Genomic DNA, 11,985 nt, shown 5'->3' with positions numbered 1-11,985 from the left:
TCCCTAGTTAGATAAGCCTAGATAGATAGATAGATAGAGATAGATAAGTAAACATGTTCTTTTTTTATAATTGATTGTTTTGAAAAATGGGATGATACTATATACATCTTTAACATTTTCAATAGATATTGCCGGATTGCATACCACGGCTATAATACTAAACATTTCTACCATCAATGTGGAAGAATACCTGTATGGGAAAACACACTCTTCCTCCTGTGTTTCTCCTTTCCTCTCACACTACTACCACACAGTACTTCTGACACCAGGTGTGTGGGTTTTCCACACATCCAGCAATTCTCCGACACCAGCTGGGTGTCCTACAATTCAACTCAGTTCTAACCTCACTACCGGAGTTAGAATCAGATATCACAAGCTAAGGGCTCAGTCCCACATGCCCGCCCCCACTTCAGACATCAGTTGACAGTCCCACTTCTGACTGACCAGCTATACATCAGGGTACCCATGCCCTGCTCCTTGGGCTTGACAATTTGCTAGAATGGCTCACAGAACTCAGGGAACACTTTATATGTACTGGTTTATTATAAAGGACATAATAAAGGATATGAACGAACAGCCAGATGAAGAGATATACAAGGTGAGGTCAGGAAGGGTCCTGAGCACAGGAGCTTGTGCCCCGTGGAGCTGGGCTGCACCACCCCCCGATATGTGAATGTGTTCACCAACCCAGAAGCTCTCTCCAAACCCTGTACTACTGGGAATTTTTTTTTTTCCCTGAGGAAGATTCGCCCTGAGCTAACATCTCTTGCCAATCTTCTTCTATTTTATAGGTGGGTCACTGCCACAGCATGGCTGATGAGTGGTGTAGGTCTGCACTGGGATCTGAACCCACAAACCCAGGCTGCTGAAGCGGAGTATGTAGAACTTAACTACTACGCCACGAGGCCAACTCCCTGTTGGGATTTTTACGGAGGCTTCATCACGTAGGCATGATGGATTATTAATTCCACTTCCAGCCCCTTTCCCCTTCCTGGAGGTTGGGGGCAGGGCTGAAAGTTCCAAACTTCTAATCACGGCTTGGTATTTCTGGAGATGAGCTCCTACCCTGAAGTTATTCAGGAGCCCATTAAGAGTCACCTTGTTAGAACAAATGATACTCCTATCATCCAGCAATTTACAAGGGATTTAGGAGCTCTGTGTCAGGAACCAGGGTCAAAGGCCAAATACTAGAACAAAGATGCTACTGGTACTTTTATCGTTTATGAAACTACAAGGGTTTTAGGAGCTCTGTGCCACGAACTGGCAGCAGAGACCAAAATATATATTTTCTATCATTTTTCATTACTTTTTTCACACACACCCACCAGCAATAAACTTTTGCCAGTCTTTAACTACCCAAATGTCCATCATAGGAGATTCCCTGGATAAAATATGGTACATTGGAACAATGGAATACCATGCAGCTGTCAAAAGAACTGAGAAAGGTTTCTATATATTGCTGTGGAGTGATCGCCAGTATACACCACTACATGAAAAGACAAGGTACAGAACGGTATTATAGTATGTCCTTTTTTAAAGAAAAGGGGAAATAAGGCCAGATATAACCTTTTGTTTAGGTATTCAAAAATAAACAATGGAAGTAGAAAATAAGAGCTAATAAAAATGGCTACCTCTAAGAAGAAGGAACAGGCTGCTGGGGGTCAGGATGGAAAGCTAGACTTCTCCGAAGGTGTCTTTTATCATTTTCACTTGGGAATCACGTACCTTTTTTTCATAATTATAAAAATTACACCCAAAAGTCCCTAAAACTTGAAAACAAAATAAATGCAACAAATGACTCAAATATATAGCAGTTTTTGGCAGAGCGACACAGAGAACTATTCTTTAAAGCACAGTAATTTCACTAAACGGGCAGGATATACCCCAAAGACAAGAAGAAACACAAAGAAATTTTAAATTACATTCAATAATCATATTTGTTAGTAATAATACTGGAATTGTTATTTTAAAACTATAAGATATTCATGGTAGAATAAAGTAAATAATTATGTTAACGTTATTAGCAACTGAGATTTCAGCAAAAGTCAAAAGAGACAAACACAAAACTAAAGTTGAGTACAAATTCTATAATCTTAATGTTGAATTGGAAATATCAGAATAAACTGATTTCTTCTTCTCTATCCAAAAATATACTTTTAATGTTTATATAGTTGAGTAAGTCTCTCTCTTCCTTTATAGAGCTTCTGGGTATGCAGTCTTTATTAGAAAGATTTCCTCTACCCCTGCACTGTACCCACCGTCCACCAGACTTTCCATGTTTACCCTTTTATTTTTATTTTAGTGTTAAGCCAGCTGGAATTTAGTTTTCAAAATTGTGTAAGAATCCATTTTTATTTTCTTCCAAATGGATAGTCCATTGTGCCAGGATCAATGATTAAATAGTGTACCCTCTTCCCACTGAACTGAACTACTGCCTTGGTCATACATGAACTTTTCACACATCCTAGGATCTCAGTCTGGATTTGCTACTCCGTTACACTGATCTAGCTGTCTAAACTTAGATTACTATTATGTCAATTTGATCATACTGGCTCAATAGCATTTCCTCATACCTAGGCAAGGCAATGTATTCATCAGTGTTCTTATTTTTCAGACTTTTCTTGGCTACTCATTTTATCCAATTCCCCCTAAAAAATCTCACTGGGATTCTAACGGGAATTGCATTACATTTATATATTAATTCTGGGAGAACTGATATTTTTATGATATTAAGTCTCCCCATTCTAGAACACTGCAGGTTCCTTTTCTTGAGCTCATGAAGTTGTTACTTACAAAATATTTATAATGAGGTTTTATAGTTTTCTTCATATAGGTCTTGTGTCTTTCTGGTTAGATTTATTCAAAGTATTCTATAAATTATTTTTAAAAAAATGTTGTTGTTCCAGCTTTACTGAGGTATACTTGACAAAAAATATTGTGTGTATATATATACACACAATATACACGTGTACAATGTGATGTTTTGATATACATACACATTGTGAAGTTATTACCACAATGAAGCTAATTAACATATCCATCACCTCACATAGTTATGATTTTTTTGTGGTGAGAACACTTAAGATTAACTCTCTTAGCAAATTTCAAGTACACAATTCAGTATTACAAACTGTGTCACCATGCTGGGCATTAGATCTCCAGAACGAGTTCATCCTACATCAATGAACCTTTGTACCCTTTGACCAACATCTCTGCATTTCCCTCCCACCCCCCCTAGACCCAGGGAACCACCATTCTACTCTGCTTTAATGAGTTTGACTTTTTCTGATTCCACAAACAAACGAAATCATGCAGTATGTATATTTCCTTGTCTGGTTTATGAGTTCTCTTTTCTGCTATTGCAAATATAAAGTTTATCTCATTTCCCTTTCTAGGTGTATACAGCTATAATAAATAAAATTATTTATTGTTGTGTATTTATCTTGAATCCAAATTCTCTTATTAATTATAGTTGTTACTAAAGTCTCTTGGGTCTTCTACATAGATAAACATACATTAGCAAAAAGAGATAGATCATTTAATCTCATCTTTCATACTGTATATACAGACTTTCTTCTCTTACTTCATTTCCTAGAACAGCATTGCCCCACAGAATTTTCTGTGATGATGGAAATGTGCTAATTTCCACCACAGTAGCTAAGGCTACTGTGCTAATACAGTAGCCACTAGACACACACGGCTATTGAGCACTTTAAATGTGCCTAGTGAAGACAGTAATTACACTTTTCAAAAAAAAGGTAAGAAGATAAGATGGAAGGAGGGGAAACCAGATGAAAGGTACATAAACCTAGAGTTCCTTCTCTAGACCTAGGCTAGGACAGTCTTGTAAAAATGGTTAGAATGACCAAGTTCATTACAATTTCCACACGCCACAGACATTTTTTTCTAGTGTTTCAATAGGAATAAAAATTGCCAATTAGTTTAATTCTACTGGGTAACTCCTAGGAACAAAGTAAGAAGCAGCAAAGGGCATGTAGGACCTATAAATGAAACTAAAGAAAAATTATGGCAGAAGTAACAATTTAAGCAATGGTAGCTGGTGGACTTTATATATGGGCAAATATTTATTGAAATATATAGTATCTTCCAAATACTCTAAAAACTAAAATTTCTCCTAAAGAAAGAGGTAAGGGAAATAAAAGATCACCCTCGGTAGAAGTAAAATACAATCAGCCAGAACTAATTTGGGAGTATCAGAACTAAAAATAAGAGTGAGAAAGACAGAATAAAAATTATGACGATACTGGGCCGACCCCGTGGCTTGGTGGTTAAGTGCGCGCGCTGTGATGCTGACGGCCCGGGTTCGGATCCCGGGTGCGCATCGAGGCACCGCTTCTCCATCCATCCTGAGGCCGCGTCCCACATACAGCAACTAGAAGGGTGTGCAGCTATGACATACAACTATCTACTGGGGCTTTGGGGGGGAAAAATAAATAAATAAAATCTTTAAAAAAAAAAAATTATGACGATACTAACAGGAGTCCCAGGTAAGGCATCTTTATTCTGCATACCTGGCTCACACACTCAGTGCACCCAGGGGTTGCGAAGACAAAGGCACAGGCTCCAAAACTGGCAGCTTCTCCACTTCCTGCTGCAAAGAGATGCAAACTCCATGGTTAAGTGAGGGATGTGACTATAGACAAAACTTGGTGTGTCTGTACTACTCTTCACATAGAGTACACTTCTGAAAGCTAAGTCCAGCCCATGTGACGAAACAGAGCTCTTCCATATACACTTGTGCTATATAAACTCTGAACCTCTACCTAACTCCAGTTTTAGTGCTACCTGTTTTCCTGAAGGAATAAATCTCACAGCAGCCATAAAACAGGATAGTTCTTACTGATGCCCTGGTAGTTTTTACCACTATTCCAGTGAGCCAAGAGTGAGGTTGTTTTTTCAGATTGATAGTTTCTAATATGTTATGATCCACTAATCAAAGCAGAAAAGCCCAAAGGTACAGGCCCTATAAAAACATTTCATAGGGAAACCCAAAGACAAAAGAAGAGACAAAAAATAAGGACATTAGAGAAATTTGAAGCCCCTGGCATCTACAGCTACAGCTACAGTAGAGGTTAGACACAGTCAAAATGCTAGGTGGCCAGGTTAACACGATACCTCAAGCTAAAGGCATATTTACGTCAGCTTCTACTATCTGATACATCATGTCCACCTTTAAAAAAAGTTACAAGGCATGCACAAAGGCAAGAAAGAACACAGTCTGAAGAGACAGAGCAAGCATGAGAACCCTGCTCAGATATGGCAGAGATTTTGGAATTATCAGTCTTAGAGTTTAAAGTTACTGTGATTAATATGCTAAGGAGTATAACGGAAAAAATGGACAACGTGCAAGAACCGATGAGCAATGTAAGAAGAGAGGTAACAGTAAGAAAGAATCGAAAGTAAACCCCACAAATCAGAAACACTGTAAGGAGGGCCGGCCCAGTGGCTTAGCGGTTAAGTGCGCACGCTCTGCTCCTGGCGGCCCGGGTTCTGATCCTGGGCGCGCACCGACACACTGCTTCTCCGGCCATGCTGAGGCCGCGTCCCATCTACAGCAACAAGAAGGATGTGCAACTATGACACACAACTATCTACTGGGGCTTTGCGGGGCGGGGAAGAAACTGTAAGAGAAATGAAGAATGCTTTTGATGGACAAGGCTGAGGAAAGAAGCAGTGAATTTGAAGATACAACAGTAGAAACTTCCCAAACTGAAATGCAGAAACAAAGAATGGGTTGGGGGGAGAACAGAGTATCAGAGAATTGTTGGCAATTACAAAACTGATACATATGCATAATGGAAATAACAGATGGAAAAGAAAGAGAGAAAGGAGAAGAAAAGATATGTGAAGTAATAATAGCTGACATTTTTCCAAATTAAGGATAGATGCCAAATCACAGATCCAGGAAGCTCAGAGAACACCAAATACAATCAATACAAAAAAATCTGCATTTAGGCATATCGTACTCAAACTGCAGAAAACCAAAGACAAAGAAAATCTTGAAAGAACCCAGAGGAAAAGAAGCCTTACCTTCAGCATAAGAAGGAAAATTACAGTGCCCTTCTCATTAGAAGACATGCAAGAAAAGAGGAGAATTCCATCTCCAGTGCAACTATCCTTCAAAGGTAAAGAACAAATGAAGACTTTTTCATACATAACCTGAGAGAATTCATTGCCAGTAGACATTCTCTATGTGAAATACTAGAAGTTCTTCAGAGAGAAGAAAAATGATATAGGTCAGAAACCCGAAGTGAGATAAAGAAGAGCATCACAAAAGCAATAATTGAAGGTAAATAAAATATTTTCTTTTTCTTATTCTTAATTGACCTAACAGATAAATATTTGTTCAAATTTACAACAATAATGATGAGATCACAGCATATGTATAAGTGAAATGAATGACAGCAATTTTATAAGGAAGGCAGGGGAGGAATTGGGAATACTCTCTTATATAGGACTTGCACTATCTGTGAAGCAGTGTAGTGTTATTTGAAAGTGGACTTAGATTAGTTGTGACGGTATAGTGCAAACTCGAGGAGAGCCACTAAAAAGTTTTAGAAAGAACTATAAATGATATTCTAAGAAAGGAGACAAAGTGAAATAAAATTAAACACTCAGTTTAAATCAGAGAAGGAGAAAAGAAGAGGAACCAAAAAAGCAAATAGAAAGCAGTTACAACCATGATAGATATTAATTCAACTGTAGCAATAATCAGTTTAAACATGAATCCTCTAAGTACACCAATTAAAAGATGGAGACTATCAGAGTACGGAAAAGAAAACTATATGTGGTCTATAAGAAAGCCACGTGCAATATAAAGACACAAATTAAAAGTAAAGGGATAGAGAAAGATATATCCTGCTAACACAAATTGAAAGAAACCTGGAATAGCTATATTATTTCAGACAAAGCAGACATTAGGACAAGAAAAATCATCAGGGATAAAGAGGGGTATTACATACTACCAAAGGTGTCAATTATCCAGGACATAATAATCCTTAATATCTATGTACCTACCAACAGAGCACCAAAATACATGAGATAAAAACTGATAGAACTGCAAGGAGGAATAGCCAAATCCACTATCATAGCTGGAGACTTCAGCATCACTCTATTAGTAATGAACAGATCTAGCAGGCAGAAAACCAGTAAGGGCATCGTTGAACTCAGCACCATCAATCAACTGATATAACTTATATCTATAGACTACTCTGATGGTCAATATTCTGCGTCAACTTGACTGGGCTACGAGGATGCCCAGATTCCTGGAAAAACATCATTTCTGGGTGTGTCTGTGAGGGTGTTTCCAGAAGAGATCAGCATTGGAATTGCTGAACTGAGTAAAGCAGATGCCCTCCCCTAAGTGGGTGGGCATTGAAGGACTGAATGGAACAAAAAGATGAAGGAAGGGCAAATTTGCTCTCTGTTTGAGTTGGAACATCTGTCTTCTGTTCTGGCACATCAATGTTCCTGGTCCTTGGGCCTTCAGATACAGACGGGAACTTACACCATCGCCCCTATCCCCTGACCCCACCACCCCCTGCCAAGTCTCAGGCCTTTGGACAGTGACTGAATTACTCCACCAGCTTTCCTCATTCTCCAGCTTGCAATCCATAATTCTGGGGGGCCATATCTATAATAGTATCCTCTTATATATGTATATGTATACATCCTATTGGTTCTGTTTCTCTGAAGAAGCTCGACTAACAACTACTTCATCCAACAACAGCAGAACACACATTCTTCTCAAGCTCACATGGAACATTCACCAAGATAGATCACATGCTGAGCCATAAAACATATCTTAACAAATTACCAAAATAGAGACCGTACAAAATATGCTCTTAGAACACAATGGAATTAAACTAGAAATCAGTAACAGCAAGACAACTGGAAAATCCTCAAATACTTGTAGATTAAAGACACGTCTAAATATCAAGTGGGAAGAGGAGGAAGCATCAAGAGAAATAAAGAAAATATTTGAAGTAAATGGAAATGAAAAATACAACTCGTCAAAACTTGTGGGATGCAGGAAAGGCAAGGTTTAGAGGGAAATTTACAGCACTGAATGCATATACCAGAAAAGAAGAAATATCTAAAATTAAAATTCTAAGTTTTCACCTTAGGAAAGTAGAAAAAGAAGAGTGATTAAGTTGAAGGCAAGCAGAAGAAAAGAAAAAAAAAGCAGTGCAGAAACCAATGAAATTGAAAATAGGAAAACAATAAAGAAAATCAACAAAACCAAACGTTGCTTTTTTGGAAAAGTTCAATAACACTGATAAATCCTAGCCAGTTAACTAAGAAAAAATAAAGAGACAAGACACAAATTACCAATACCATATGTAAAAAAGAGTCGTCACTACTAATCCCATCAGCATTAAAATGTTAATAAAGGGATACTATGAAGAACTCTATTCCCACAAATCGGATAACTTAGGTGAAATGGACAAATTCATTAAAAGACACAGACTATCAAAATTCACACAAGAAGAAACAGATAATATGAATAGGCTTATATCTATTAAAGAAATTGAATCAATAATTAATAACCTTCCAAAACAGAAAGTACCATGACTAGGTGTGTTTATTGGTGAATTCTACCAAACATTTAAGGAAGAGAGTTTACCTATTCTCTACTGTCTCTTCTACAAGGTAGAAGCAGGGGGAATACTTCCTAATTAATGCTATGAGGCCATCATTACCCTAAGACCAAAGCCAGACAAAGACATTACAAGAAAGGAAGACTACAGACAAATATCTCTCATGAACATAGATGCAAAAATCCTCAACAAGCATTAGCAAATTGAATCCAACAATGTAAAAAAAGAATTATATACCATGACCAAGTGGGTTTATCACAGGTATGCAAGGCTGATTCAGTACTCTAAAATCAATTAATGTAATCCATCGCACCAACAGACTAAAGAAGAAACATCACATGATCATATCAATAGATGCAGAAAACATATTTGACAAAATCTAACACCCATTCATGATAACAACTTTCAAAAACTAGGAATAAAGGGGAACATCCTCAACTTGATAAAGAACATCTATTTAAAAAACCCTACAGCTAACATCATACTTAATGGTGAGAAACTCAAAGTTTTCCTCCTGAGAGCAGGAACTAGGATGCAAGGATGCCCCTCTCACCACTCATATCAAACACTGTACTGGAAGTCCTAGTTGATGCAAGAAGAGGAAAAAAAGGGAAAAAATTATAAGATTGAAAGAGGAAGAAAAACTGTCTTGATTTGCAGATGATGTGACTTTCTATGCAGAAAATCCCAGAGAATCCACAAACAACCTCATGGAATTAATAAGCAATTACAGCAAAGTTGCAGGATACAAGGTTAACATACAAATATCAATTGTTTTCCTATATACCAGAAATAAACAATTGGAATTTGAAATTAAAGACACAATAACATTCAAACTTGCACCAAAAAAAGAGAGAAATATTTAAATAATATTTATTTACTGTAAAATATTAAATATATTAATAACTATAACAAAATATATAAACGATTTTGATGAAAAAAACGATAAAACTCTGATGAAAGAAATAAAAGGTCTAAATAAATGGATGGAAATACTCCATGTTCATGGACTGTAAGACTTAATATTGTTAAGATGTCAATTCTTCCCAACTTGATCTATAGGTTCAACACAATACCAACCACAATCACAGTAAGTCATTTTGCGCATGTCCACAAACTGATTCTAAAGTTTGTATGGAGAGGAAAAAGACCCAGAACAGTCACCATAATATTCATGGAAAAGAACAAAGATGGAGAACCCACAGTATCCTAGTTAGACTTACTAAAAAGCTACAATAATCAATACAGCTTGGTATTGACAAAAGAATAAATACATAGATCAATGGAAAACAACAGAGAGTCCAGAAATAGACCCACACAAATAAGGAAACTAATTTTTGACAAAGGAGCAAAGGCAATACAATAGAGAAAGAATAGTCCATTCAACAAACGGTGCTGGAACAACTGGATGACTATACAACAACAACAACAAAAAGGAATCTAGACACAGACCTTACATCTTTCACAAAAACTGACTCAAAATCAACCACAGACCTAATATAAAGTGCAGAAGTACAAAACACCTTAGAAAAACATAGGGTAAAATCTCTATGACCCTGGATTTGGCAATGAGATTTTAGATACAACACCAAAAGTCAATCCATGTAGGAAACAATTGGTAAGTTGGACTTAATTAAACTTTAAAATTTCTGTTCTGCTAAAGACACTCTTGAGAGAATAAAAAGACAGGCCAGGAAGAAAGACTCAGAGAAAATTTTTACAAAAAAAAAAAAGGCTGTACCCGTCATCCTCCCCAGCTCCTCCTTGGGCCCAGCAGGCAACACATCTTCTTTGGTCCCCAGTTTTGGAAAAATCCATGTTGCTGACCCCTGTTTAATTTTTTCCTACCATTTCTATTTCATACATTATCATACATTTAACAGGTAAAATGGACTGTGATGTTATTATAGGTAGTGAATTAATGCAAGAAAGGACTTATACCCAAAAAACACAAAGAACTCATAACACTCAACAAGAAAATCAACAACCCAATTAAAAAATAGGCCAAACATCTTTGAAAAGATGAAACCACTGACAAACATTAAGCTAGATGGACTAAGAAAAGAAGAATCAAATGACTAAAAACAGAAATAAAAGTGGAGACATTACTACCAATTCTACAGAACCAAAAAAGATTATAAAAGAGTACTATGAACAATCGTACACCCAAAAATTGGATAACCTAGATGAAATGGACAAGTTCCTAGAAACACAAATCTACCAAGACTAAATCACAAAGGAATAGAAAATCTGAATAAACCTATAACTAGTAAGGAGACTGAATCAGTAATCAAAAATCTCCTGGCAAAGAAAAGGCCAGGACCTGATGGCTTCACTGGTGAATTCTACCAAACATACCTAATATCAGTTATTCTCCAACCTTTCCAAAAACATGAAGAGGAGGAAACACTTCCTAACTCATTCTATGAGGCCAACATAACCCTGAGACCAAAGCCAGAAAAAAAACACCGCAAGAAAAGAAAACTACAGGCCAATATTCCTTATGAACATTGATGCAAAAATCCTCGACAAAATACTAGCAAACTTAATTCAGCAGAGTATTAAAAGGATTACACACCTTGACCAAGTGGGTTTCATTCCTGGAATGCAAGGATTGTTCAACATACAAAAATCAATCAATGTGATATGCCACTTCAACAAAAGGAAGCAAAAAAAACCGCTTGACAAAATTATACATCCTCTCGTGATAACACACTCGATTAAGGAGGAATAGGAGTAAACTACCTCACCATGAAAAAAAGTCACATGAAACACCCACAACAAATATAATACTTGATACTGGAAGACTGAAAGCCCTTCCTCTAAGACCACAAACTAGGAAAGATGCCCGCTTTCACCACTTCTGTTCCACACAGTACTGGAAGTTCCAGCCAGAGCCATTAGGCAAGCAAAGGAAAGAAAAGGCTTCCAAACTGGAGAGGAAGAAGCAAAATTATCTCTGTTTGCAGATGATATGATTTCATATGTAGAAAATCCTAAACACTCCACAAAAAAGGTTAGAGCTAATACATGAATTCAGCAAAGTAGCAAGATACAAAGTCAACACTCAAAATAAGTTGCATTTCTATACACAACACAATCTCTATGAACTATCTGAAAAGGAAATTACAAAAACAACTCTTTACGATAGCATAAAAAAATACTTATGAATTAACTTAACCAAGAAGGTGAAAGATTTGCACAATAAAAGCCCCAAAATATTTCAGAAAGAAATTAAAGATTTACACAAATGGAAATACATTGTGTGCTCGTGGATTGGAAAGATTGTTAAAGTGGCAATATTACCCAGAGCAATCTGCAGATTCAATTTAAGCCCTATCAAAATCCCAATGATTTTTCTGCA

This window comes from Diceros bicornis, chromosome 15 (genome assembly GCF_020826845.1).
Source record: "Diceros bicornis minor isolate mBicDic1 chromosome 15, mDicBic1.mat.cur, whole genome shotgun sequence".
Taxonomy (NCBI): domain Eukaryota; kingdom Metazoa; phylum Chordata; class Mammalia; order Perissodactyla; family Rhinocerotidae; genus Diceros; species Diceros bicornis.
Note: the sequence above shows the minus strand (reverse complement) of the source record.